Source organism: Rhinopithecus roxellana, chromosome 11 (genome assembly GCF_007565055.1).
Source record: "Rhinopithecus roxellana isolate Shanxi Qingling chromosome 11, ASM756505v1, whole genome shotgun sequence".
Taxonomy (NCBI): domain Eukaryota; kingdom Metazoa; phylum Chordata; class Mammalia; order Primates; family Cercopithecidae; genus Rhinopithecus; species Rhinopithecus roxellana.
Window position 1 is genome coordinate 71,199,795 of NC_044559.1, and position 13,662 is coordinate 71,213,456.

A 13,662-nucleotide genomic window follows, 5' to 3' on the forward strand; every position below is an offset into this window, starting at 1 on the left:
ATATGCTAGCAAGCAGGAGGGTGAAATTCCATGCAGGCTGCCCACCTCAAGCAATGCAGAGACAGGTTGAGAGCATCTCAGGCAGGCAAGGTTCAGAGCTGAGAGTACACAGTTTATAAATGGCAGCACTTCCTCTGGGCTGTGTGTAGGAAACACTTGACTTGGAAGAGTCACATACTCTACTGGCATTTCATCTCTCTTGGGGGACTCACATGCTCTGATTTTTCCAGTTTCCATGGAACTTAAACCTAGTTGTGAAAAACAATGTAAGAGCTGTGACTCCTATGTGAACTGTTTTCAACCTGTCATGAAAATACTGTCATTATCACAGGAAGGGAGACGATGGCAGGTAATGAGCCAGGTCTTCCCTGTTTCACTTCTACTCCCACCCAACATTTCCACCCCCTTTCCAGGGTAAAGAACATGCTTGATTAATGTTTGAATTTCTCCAGTGACATTGCTATAAAACTGTTTGATTGCAAATATTCTGCTGCGCTTCTCCTGGTGATCTAATGATATTTGCTGCTGACTGAATATTGACTATTGGATTTAGCCCATTTACTAGTTCTTCATTACTTTGGGCATGTTATTTGGCTTCTCTGGCATTCTGCCTTCTCATTTGTAAAATGCAGTTAACAAATTTCTACCTCCCAGGGTTATCCTGATTATTAAGTAAAATAATTTGGATTAAGAATCTCACCCCGTGTCTTTCAATTAGGACATGCTCAATAAATACTCATTTCTTCTTCTCTCATGTCTCAGATCAGTGCTGTCTCTAGGACAACACTTCAAAAACTGTTGAAAAAAACAATTACTTAAGTTATTTGCATAGGATTGTTATATTTCATAATCTTATACACAGAGTTCCTTGCCTCTTCTGAAATGAATTTTCTACATAAGGTGGTTGGTGATGCCCTCCAGTCAGAGTTCACCAAGAACACACCTGGAGTGGACACCTTGAGGATACCCATTGTAGGGAGAACACCCACCATGGGGGACAGTGGAATGTCTCAGTAAGTGGGTGTCAGAAAGAACCTATAGGATTCAGGCTGGTGTTTTGGGGGAAGGATTAAGCAGAGAGGTTTTACAATGGATTGGATGCCTGCATTGCCAAGACTGGAACAAATGGGATGAGGTGTTCACATCTCAGAGAGCTCTGTTCCAACTCCAGAGGCTGCTCAATCAGAGCAATAAAGTGGAAGATGGACTGATCAAATTGGGCATGGCTGATGAACTCTCACTACTGTCTTGATGTTGGCATCTGAGATAGTGGGAAGAGCCAGAAAAGGCTTCCTACATGGCTAGTTTATGGAAGCAGTGGCATTTGTTTGAGATTTCTCTTGGCAGTGCAGCCTCCAAAGGAGTTATAATTGAGACTCCTCCTGAAGGTATGGCCTAAGACCATCAACAATCTCTGTTGTTTCTAGCATTTCTCTAAAACAAAAATGCGGGCAAGAACCCAAAAGGAAATGAGAAATGCATGTGAAAATGGAGACGATAAGCTCAAGGCTGGTAGAGACTTGTGATGACTGCTTCCAGGGGTCAAATATCAGTGAACAGAAAGCTTACTCTCCCTCCAGAAGCCCATCTTAGCAACTACTAGCAGAGAATACTTTTACCCTTAAGTCTCCCACGCTATAGCTAGTCAACCTTCTCTATGAATGCTTAGTTATTGGAGAGGAGTGAGGTTATCTGCAGGAAAAGCTGTGGAATAAATACAGAATCCCTGACAGGCTCTTCACCCGGATCTCCTCAGCCTTCTAGGAGCCTCAAGTTTTCCCTCCTAGATCTACTTCCATAGGCTCCCCAGTCCATGTCCTCTTTCTCAACAAATGAGTTTTTCTTTCAAGTCAAATAAGGTTACTTGGGAAAGAAAAAAAAAGTCCTGCTTAGGTTTGAACAGCAAGAAATGCTTTTAATTCTCAAAGTGGCTCTTAGTATCTTATCCAGAAATAACGACTGAATCCAAAGGAATGAAGAACAAATGGTGGAATATCAGGCATCAACTGTTCTCCTTTCTAGAAAAGTTTTTAAGTATGATTTTTAAAATCCTTTGCATGATACCAGGTAATCAGGCGCCTGTTCTGCCCCCTTAAGGGGGATTCTCTGTAGAGGATTGATGGTCCTCCTTAAGTTAAATAATGAAATGTACAGGACTTTTCAGTTTGTCACATCATTAATGCTTTCTGACAGGTAGTTGTAATTATTATAATCTACTGAATTGCTTTTTACATAGTTTGGCTATTAGTAATGTGGGTAGGGTGATCTCAGCCAATTGAATATACAACTTGAGATCATGATTTTGCACAGGAAGAGATTCAGGCTGGGTTTAGTACCCAGAAGTGCCATTTGTCTCTCCCCCATTTTGGAGTATTCAGTCTTCAGGACAATGGGGTATATGTTTGGGTTTTGCTATGCCTTCTGTAACCAACCATGGAAATCCAATTTGTTTTTTATTAATATGTTACCCTGGCAACTTCCACTTTGACAATCTGGGCTAAAATGTTTTGTGAACTCCATCTAGGACAGAAGTTGAGCAGAGCTTCAGAGAACTCACATTGGACACATACCAAAGATGTCCAGAACCAGACATTTTATACAGAGCTCTGTGGATTTGGGCCAAGTCGTGACCCAATTCTGGACACAGTTATCACAGATGTGAGGTTGTCAGTAGATGGCTTTGGGGGAAGTGAAGCCCCACTTACAGCTCTCCTGGGTGTTGTAGCAGTGACCCTGAGCAAGGCTCTCAGGTCCCTCTAGAAGGACAAGATGGATTTAACTGCAGATTGCAACATGGGAGCCCCTGAGTTAAACATGCAATATATGGAACAGGCTCCTTTGGGGGTGATTATGCTCCTTACATATGTTCCCATTTGAGGGCAAATTTGAGTGGTCCTAGAGAAAAGATGTTTAGGGATATGGCAATAAAGCATTTATGCAATATATTGGTGACCACAGTAAGAGCACTATAACATTACAAGCAGCAGAGGGGCTAAAACCCCACTGTTTAACCTGGTTGTTGTGGCTTCTTTCTTAGCTTGGGTTCTCTGGAAACCAATTAGATGGAAATCTTTCTGCTGGGAACAAGACCCCCTAGATCTGGCCATAAATTGGCCCCAAAACTGGCCATAAAAAAAAATCTCTGCAGCACTGTAACATGTTCATGATGGCCATAATGTCCACGCTGGAAGGTTGTGGGTTTATGGGAATGAGGGCAAGGAACACCTGGCCCACCCAGGGTGGAAAACTGCTTAAAGGCATTGTTGAGCCACAAACAATAGCATGAGTGATCTGTGCATTAAGGCCATGCTCCTGCTGCATTTAAATAGCACAACCTATTCCTTTAATTCGGCCCATCCCTTCATTTCCCATAAGGGACACTTTTAGTTAATTGAATATCTATAGAAACAATGCTAATGACTGGCTTGCTGTTAATAAATATGTGGGTAAATCTCTGTTTGGGGCTCTCAACTCTGAAGGCTGTGAGACCCCTGATTTCCCACTTCACCCCTCTATATTTCTCTGTGAGTGTTTTTAATTCCTCTAGCACCACTGGGTTAGGGTCTCCCCAGCTGAGCTGGTCTTGGCAAGTGGCATCCATCATGGGGGCTCGAATCCATGTCGAAGGGTCACCGGAGCAGTGGTTGAAGAGCGTTGAACTAGCTGGAGGACACCTGAGCACTCTTAAAGCAATCCCCGTGGTAAGTAAGAAGGGGAGCTTGGAAGCATCAGGGTGACAATGGGACAAGTGTGGGCTGTGGTTCATTCCACCTTGGAACTTCTTCCACACTGATGATAAGGGGGAAGTAACAGAAGAGATTACAGAGCATGTTTATTTGCCACCTAAAGCTAAAGCAGCAAAGGAGGGAGAATTTCATCCCTACCCTGCTGTACCACGCCCCCCATTATTATTTTGAAGAAAAAGACCCTCCAGATCTTTCTTTTCTGGAGAACACTGGGTGAAAAGTAGTTGACCCAGTGACTGAGCAGCACCTCAAGTGACCACTCTTAATTCTATTCAGGCAGGAATTCAGCAAGCTAGATGAGAGGGTGATTTAGAAGTTTGAGAGTTCCCTGTTAGAATACACCCCCCAGATCAATAGGGAAATGTTTAGCTATATTTGAGATTTTTCCTTTTAAATTACTCAAAGAATTTGAACAAGTTATAAATCAGTATGGACCAGGTTCTCCTTTTGCAATGGGACTGTTAAAGAATGTTGCTGTTTCCAGTCGGATGATTCCTACTGACCGGGACACTCTTACTCGAGCTTGTCCAACTCCTGCTCAGTTCTTACAATTCAAACTTGGTGGGCAGATGAAGCTTCCATTCAGGCTACTTGCAATGCCCAGGCCCAACCTCAGATTAATATAACTGCAGACCAACTTTTGGGGGATGGCGGCTGGGCTGGTTTAGATGCACAACTGGTCATGTAGGATGATGTCACAGAACAGCTTAGAGGAGTGTGCATTAGAACTTGGGAAGAAATCACTTCAGGTGGAGAAAAATATCCTTCCTTTAGTGCTATAAAACAGGGACCCAAATAACCATACGTTGATTTTATAGTTCAGTTACAGAAGTCTCTTAAAAAGATGATTGCAGATTCGGCTGCTCAGGATATAGTGTTGCAGTTATTAGCTTTTGACAATGCTAATCCCGATTGCCAGGCTGTTCTGCGACCTATCAGAGGGAAAGCACATTTAGTTGATTATATCAAGGCCTGTGATAGTATTGGAGGTAATCTGCATAAAGCTACTTTGTTGGCACAGGCAATGGCAGGACTGAGAGTGGATAAAGGAAATACTCCACGTCCTGGAGCTTGTTTTAACTGTGGGAAGCATGGTCATACTAAAAAAGAACATAGAAAAAATCAGCAAGTCAGGCCACCAGATAGGGGAAAAAAGAAAACTGCTGAGCCTGAAATATGTCCAAAATGTAAAAAAGGAAAACATTGGGCTAATCAGTGTCCCTCTAAGTTTGATAAAGAAGGGAACCCAATTTCGGGAAACGCCATGAGGGGCCTGTCCCGAGCCCCATTCTAAACTGGGGCATTTCCAGCTTAGGCCATTCCTTCAGTCCTGTACAACGTCTGTACCCTGCTACAGCTGATAGTGTTGCCGTAGATTTATGCTGCACAAAGGCTGTGAGCCTTCTGCCTGGGGAACCCCCACAAAAGGTCCCAACAGGAGTCTGTGGACACTTGCCAGCAGGGACAATGGGATTACTTGTAGGAAGGTCTAGTTTATAAGGGGTACAAATACATACAGGAGTCATTGATTCAGATTACAATGGGGAAATTCAAATTGTTATATCTACTTCTATTCCCTGGAAAGCAGAACCAGGAGAGCGCATAGCACAGCTCCTGATTGTGCCGTATGTGGGAATGTGAAAAAGTGAAATTAAATGAACAGGAGGATTTGGAAGCACAAATAAACAAAGCAAAGCAGCTTATTGGGTAAATCAAATTACTGATAAATGTCCTACCTGTGAAATAACTATTCAGGAAATAAATTTAAAGTTTGGTAGATACAGGAGCAGACATTTCAATCATTACTCTACAGCACTGGCCATCCACGTGGCCAATTCAACCCACTCAATTTAACATAGTTGGAATTGGTAAAGCCCCTGAAGTATATCAAAGTAGCTATATTTTCCATTGTGAAGGGCCTGATGGACAACCTGGGACTATTGAACGAATTATAACTTCTATACCTATAAATTTGTGGGGAAGAGATTTATTACAACAATGGAGAACACAAGTTCTAATTCCAGAACAATTATATAGCCCTCAAACATACAATGCATGAAATGGGGTATGTCCCTGGTATGGGACTAGAAAAAAATTTGCAAGGTTTGAAAAAACTGCTTCAAGCAGAAAAACAAAGTTCCCACCAAAGATTAGGAAATAATTTTTGATAGTAGCCATTGTTAAGCCTCTAGAACCTATACCTTTAAAATGTTTAACAAATAAGCCAAATTGGATAGAACAATGACCACTAAGTAAAGAGAAACTGGAGGCTTTAGAGAAATTAGTTACTGAACAATTAGAAAATGGGACATAGCTCCAATATTTTCCCCTTGGAATTCTCCACTTTTCGTAATTAAGAAAAAATCAGGTAAATGGAGAATGTTAACTGACTTAAGAGCCATCAATTCAGTTATACAACCTCTGGAAGCATTACAGCCAGGATTGCCTTCTCCTGCTATAATTCCAAAAAATTGGCCTTTAATAGTCATAGATTTAAAAGACTGTTTCTTTACTATCCCTTTAGCTGAGCAAGACTATGAATGGTTTTTATTTACAATTCCTGCAGTAAACAATGTGCAGCCTGCTAAGCATTTTCATTGTTTCACAGATGGGTCTAGTAATGGTAGAGCGATTTATTCCGGATCGAAAAGTAGTTTTCCAGATGCCCTATACTTCAGCTCAAAAAGTGGAACTTGTAGCTGTAATTGAGGTATTGACTGCTTTTGATATACCTATTAGTGTGATTTCTGATTCTTCATACGTGGTTCATTCCACACAGTTAATTGAAAATGCTCAGTTACAATTTTGTACAGATGAACAACTGATGACTTTATTTACCCAATTGCAAACAGCAGTTAGGAGTAGAATGCACCCTTTTTACATCACTCACATTAGGGCTCATATACCTCTTCCAGGACCTTTGACTGAAGGGAATCAAACGGCTGATTGCCTAGTTGCTAATGCAATAGCTAATGCTAGACACTTTCACAATTTAACCCATGTTAATGCTTCTGGTCTCAAACGCAGATACAGCATTACCTGGAAAGAAGCTAAAGCTATTATCCAGCAATCCCCAACTTGCCAAGTGGTATATTCCTCATCTTTTACAGGAGGCATCAATCCTCGAGGACTGGAACCTAACTCTCTTTGGCAAATGGATGTCACACATGTTCCCTCGTTTGGGAGACTAGCTTGTGTACATGTATATGTGGACACCTTTTCTCACTTTGTCTGGGCTACATGCCAAACAGGAGAGTCTTCTGCCTGTGTTAAGTGTCATCTTTTGCAGTGTTTTGCAGTGATGGGCATTCCAGCCTCTATTAAAACAGATAATGCCCCAGGCTATACTAGCCAAGCTCTAGCTACATTTTTCTCTATGTGGAATATTAAACACATTACTGGTATCCAATACAATTCTCAAGGACAAGCCATAGTGGAAAGAATGAATCCCTCCCTAAAACAGCAGTTGCAAAAGCAGAAAGTGGGAGACAGAGAATATGGAACACCACAGATACAACTGAATCTAGCATTATTAACTTTAAATTTTTTGAGCCTGCCCCAAAGCCAGATGTTATCAGCAGCTGAACAGCATCTACAGAAACCAGCTGCAAAGACAGAAGCAGAACAACTGATTTGGTGGAGAGATCTAATAACAAAAAGTTGAGAAATAGGTAAAATAATAACTTGGGGTAAAGGTTAGGCTTGTGTTTCTCCAGGACAAAATCAGCAGCCAATTTGGATACCATCAAGACACCTAAAACCTTATCATGAGCCAGCTACTTGGGAGGTTGAGGTGAGAGAATTGGTTGAGAGGTTGGTTGAGCCCATGAATTCAAGGTTGTTGTGAGCTATAATGGCACCACTGCATTCCAGCTTGGAGAAAGATCCTGTTTCAAAAAAAAAAAGGTGGGGTAGGGGAAGGTAAGTCAGAGAAGGCATAACAGCAAAGAACAGGTGGTGAATTCTCAAGCTGACCACTGCTTTGTTGGCAAGATGACCATGGGGTCTTGCAGGAAGTCTTCTGAGAGGCCATATAAATCTCTTGCCTGAGGTATCCTTTGAAGATAACAGGCTGAGAAATAGAAAAGTGCATCCTCATCCTGTGTCCAGCTGGCCAAATTTATACACTCCTGTGCATCAACTTCCACATACTTCTGGGTAGCACACATGTGGGTGCTACGTGGGTGCCTTGGTGTCTCACTCCTCAGGGGCAATAAGCAGCCCCAGGCAGATGGTGTACAGCACGCACATGAGGCAAGACACTGTCATGAGATACTCAAGAGAGACTGAAGAACCAGCTGGCCCTGCAAAATGAGCGGTCTGTAGCAGAAGAGGTGGTAGCAGCAGACACCTGGCTGCTTGACAATGGGACAATGCAGGCTACTGTAAAAGCTGCTCAAGTCAGAGAGCAAGGCAAGGGCATGGATTCAGGGTGGTACATTTCCTATTATTCCTTGATACTCAGAAGGGCAATGAAATGAAAGGAAAACAAGAAAGTTTGCTTTCAGCGCCTGGGGAAGTCAAGGGTCAAGACAGCTTCAGTTCAGAAGAAGTGACCCAACAACTAAAAATACTCTGGGTGGTGGCAGTATTTTCATTTTTTAGAACAACAGAATTAAGACATGGAATAACACTGTGGAAGCCAAAAGACATCACTTTCAATGCAGCAAAAGGGTCCATAAAAGATGTCACCATTTGGAAGAAGGGATTGGGAAAGTTAATATTGTAAATCGCTTAGAGGGGGGAATTATAACAGGATCTTTATAATTCTCCTATTAGTATTATATTCTTTTTACAATCTAATTAGTATTATATTCTTTTTACAGTGTAATTTTACAATATAATATCAGACAAGAAAGATAAGAAGAATTGATAGGAAAGATTATCATAGGCACCTTTTTAGAAACCAAGATGTTTGGGAAGACAGGTGGGGACAATTAAGATGGCAGTATTAACCAGACAGGTTACTCTCTGACTTGGAAGGGGAAATGTATCAGGGTTAGCAAGAAGAAATTCAATAGGTAAAGTCAGTGGATTCAGAGTACTGTACACAGATTACAAAAGACCTTGTGGAGGAACAAAATAAGGAGAGGGATCTGCAAATGTTCAAATCTTCTTATCACAAATTAAGGTAAACCAAGAACACCTCGTACACATCTGACAGCAGGACTCCTCTGCACAGTGTGGACATTCTCATGAGAAAAACGCCCACATCCAAATGAGTAAGAATAAGTAATCATTAGATGTGTCACCACAGATGGGGATATCTAGTGACAGACCTGAGAACTGTTTATGCCCTAGATATGGAGAATGAGGTTAAAGGGAGGAACGTGAGTTCTGCATGGTGAGAGAATGTCTTCAGCCTAGGAATATGAGCCCAGGAATTGGAGCCTGTGCAATCAATAGGATTCCTTGGTACATCTCATAGCCTGTTTTTTTTGCCACTTTCACAGAAGTCAGAGTAGGTATTAAAAATATGCAGTTGTATCTTATTCCCTTCTTCTTAACACTGGATGGCTGAGATGATGGAGCAAAGTCTGATTTCATTCTTAGAGCCCAGACCCTGGATACTGATCACATGGAAACAGGAAGCAGAAAGAGGGTCCACTGGGCAGGGACCAGAAATGACAGAGAGCAGGCTGAGGCCTGGATTCTGTCTGTGAAGCTCAGCACCTGCCCACTAGAAAAAAAAAAAAAAAAAAAAAAAAAAAAAACAGACCTAATGAATGTTTTGGGCTCTGCCAATTAGATTTGCAACTTTTCTTTTCATAAGGAGAAGGTTTAGGGAGGGATGGACATACAGGAAGGAGCATTAATAACACTTCTCCCCTAGATATGAACCTGCCTAGAAATATGTGCTAAGGAAAGTTGTCCCCACCTCAACACTCGTGGCCCTCTCAGATCAAGGTCCAAGTCCCTTACTACAGCTTTCAAGACCCTCCACACTCCATTTCTAGCCTCACCTTGCAAGATTCATGACACACACACCCCGTCCAGCCTAATCAAACTGTGGGGCCTTCCTTGAGCATGTTCTGTGTGTCCCTGTCTCCATGCATTTGCTTGTGCTGCTCCCTCAGTCTGGAATGCTCTCTCTGACACTGGTTGCAGAAATCCTTCCCATCTTTCCCGGCTCAATTCAAGTAGCAGCTCCACCATGCACTTTTCTTGATTACCTGGGTGGAAACATCTTATTCCTCCTCTGAACTCCTGTATCCCTGTGTAGCTCTCTCATGTGATTGATCAAATGCTACCTTGTAATAGAGATATCGAGGACAGAAACTAGCTTTCATCCATCCTTCTTTCTATTCCCTCATTGGTGCCTAGGATGGTGTATAAGGTAATGACTGGGAAACAGTAAGAGTTCAGCAAATATTTGCCAACCTGAATTGAGTTTAAGGGTTCTTGATGGAAAATAAGAAGACAGCTCCAGAAGTGGAAGTGACCAGTATTTCTTTCTCCTCTGCTTGCAGCTTAATAAAGGTCATTTCACACCCAGTCATGGTGGATATCCTGGAAGTGACTGAACTGAGAGTCAGGAAGTAGAAGGATAGGAGACATGAATCCAATTATTTTTTTTCCAAATGCAAAATATGTCATTCTTGAAATGGGCAAAAAGCATGCTATACTGCAGCACAGTGTCATTTCACAGCATGACCCATCTGCTGTAATTGCTCTGGGCACATTTGTTCTGATATCTGGTCTGATTTGTGTGTCAAAGACTGAATGATGAAGCCAATGAGAATTAGTGAGAATAGCCTCAAACTGAAAGTGGAAAATGGTACTGAGAACAAAAATGAAATGTAAGTGGGAGCAACTGAGAGACTAGCTAGCAGTTAAAGATCATTCTAGATTATGTTGGAAGTCAGATTGCTAAATAACACACTTAACAATGTTCACTGTTCATTCTCATTGGCCTGAGAAGAGATTGGGACTGGAAACCAGGAAGCCTAAGTTGTTTTCACAGTTCTCATCTCTTCTAACAATTAGCTCCAATTGGCCACAAATTTTGCATGTATGAAATGGTTCTGAGATACCTCACCAGCCATCTCCTAGAAAGTATGGAGCACAAGAAAGAAAGAAAGAAAGAAAGAAAGAAAGAAAGAAAGAAAGAAAGAAAGAAAGAAAGAAAGAAAGAAAGAAAGAAAGAAAGAAAGAAAGAAAGAAAGAAAGAAAGAAGAAAGAAAGACACTTCTCTTCCAATTAATGTCCTTATAACTCCTGGCCTTTAATTCTATAAGAGGATTAGCTCATCCTGGATGACACAATTTGTGTTCATCCATCCCCAGGTCATTTCATAGGCATCTCCCGTGTGACAGGCTCCACAATATGTTCTGGGAATGGGAAAATGAACATTAAAGATAACTTATAATATAGTTTAGATATTTGTCCCCTTCAAATGTCATGTTGAAATGTGATCCCCAGTGTTGGAGATGGGGTTTGATGGGAAGTGTTTGGTTCATGGGGCAGATCCCTCATGAATGGCTTGGTGCTCTGGCTGCAGTAATGAGTCCACATAAGATCTGATTTTTGCAAAAGTCTGGGATCTTCTCTCCTCCTTGTTCCCTCTCTAACTTATGTGACACGCCTGCTCTTCCTGCACCTCTCTCTATGAGTAAAAGCTTCCTGAGGCCTCGCCAGAAGCTAAGCAGATGCTGCTACCATGCTCTGCAGCCTGAAGAACGATGAGGCAAATAAACTTCATTTCTTTATAAATTACCCAGTCTCAGGTATTTTTGTACAGCAATGCAAAATGGACTAATACACCTTCTGCAGCTAAATAGCATTCAGCATGGTTCTAGCCAAGTCCACTTTAGGTGTGTGACCTTGTGCAGCTGTCTTTCCATCTCTAAGCCTGTTACCTCATCTGTAAAAATGAGATGACATTAGAATCCACTCAAAGGATTGTCGTGAAGATCATATAAGGTAAAAATGTGCAAAGCTCTTAGCAGAATGTCTGGCTAACGGGAGACTTTTAACAAATGTGAGCAGTGATGACAGTAATAATGATAATGATTTGACTGCCTCAGAGTAGTAGACTAGTTGGGAGTGGGAGCCAATCACATGACAGCCAATACAATTAAAAATACCCAGTGTCTTGAGTAGAATCGTTTTCTTGGGTTTAGTAGCTTAGAAGTTCCAAACATTTCTATTCTGTCCCTTGCAGATTCTCTGTTCAGTATTCCTGAGTTCCAGGTCTCAGTGCTTTAGTGTTAAGCCTCCAGCTTCTGCTGTTGGGACTTAGGAGTTCTGAGTGGATGTGGCTATGACTCATGGCACCTTCCCATATCATGGGAAGGGTGAAGAGGAGGCCTATGCCAGTGGAAGAGAAATACATTTGTTTTGGGTTTCCGGCTTCCTCAAAGTGCCATTTTCTGTATTTGAGAATAGTAGATTCCCAGGAGTGACAAAAACTGAGGTTCTGAGAGAGTGAGTGGCTTGGCTAAGGCCCTTCCTTGGTGTTAGGATTGGAACTCCAGCCCCAGCTTGCCAACTTTCACTACAATGCTCTCTCCATTGCGTCATTTTTCACTGAGCTTTGCATAGTGAATGATGGGAAAATAGCAAGGAGAGTTTGGTGGCCTTGAGTCTATATCCTTCTTGATATGTTCTTGTCATCAACAAGTTCAAACAACTTCTGAGGTGAACGTTGCATAGCATACAAGATTATATTTTTCTGCTCTGTAGGCTAGAGGATCAGGCCCAGCCTCCTCCTCTGTACTCCCAAAGCACCTGTGCTTTTTTTTTTATGGGGCAGCAATGTGCTAAGATAAGGTGGGATCCTTCTCCAGGCACAAGGAATGACCCATGTTACATCTAAAGCCAATCCTAATAATCCCGAAGATTGGCCAGTTCTGACCAATAATGCATAAAGATACACCTATTATGGCTAGGTGCAGTGGCTCACGCCTGTAATCCCAGCACGTTGGGAGACTGAGGCGGGTGGATCACTTGAGGTCAGGAGTTCAAGACCAACCTGGCCAGCATGGTGAAACCCCATCTCTACTAAAAATACAAAAATTAGCTGGGTGTGGTGGTGCACACTTGTAATCCCAGCTATTTGGGAGGCTGAGGCAGGAAAATTGCTTGAAGCCAGGAGGCAGAGGTAGCAGTGAGCCACTGCACTCCAGCCTGGGTGACAGAGTGAGAATCTGCTTCAAAAATAAATAAATAAATAAATATACATCTATTAGGGAAGGATGTATGCTCCCTGCGAAGGAATTTCCTCTCTGACAAGAAGGAGAGGGGCTTTACAATACTATAAAGCTACAGTGATCAAGACAGTGTGGTAGCGACAAAAGAATGCACAAATAAATAATGAAACTGAATACAGTGCCAGATTTGGACCCACATAAATACAGCCAACTGATCTTTGACAAAGGAATAAAGTCGATACAATGGAGCAAAGATTGTCTTTTCAATAAATGGTGCTAGAGCAACTGGATATCCACATGCAAAAACAAAAACAAAAACAAAACAAAAGATCTAGACATAGACCTTACCACACATTTTTCATAAAATTAATTCAAAATGGATTATAGGCCTAAATGTAAAATGAAAAACTATGAAGGTCCTAGAAGATAACATAAGAAGAAAACCTGGAAGACATTGTGTATGGTGATAACTTTTCAATGCTTATTTCTTATTTTTTTAATCAACTTTTATTTTAAGTTCCAGGATACGTGTGCGGGATGTGCAGGTTTGTTACATAGGTAAACATGTGCCATGGTGGTTTGCTGCCCAGATCAGTCCATCACCCAGGTATTAAGCCCAACTAATACATTTTAAGGTACAATGCTAAAGGCATGATCCATGAAAGTAAAAATCGGATCAAGTGGATTTCATTAAAATTTAAAATTTCTGCTCTGCGTAAGACAATGCCAAGAGTATGAGAAGATAAGCCATAGATTGGGGTAAA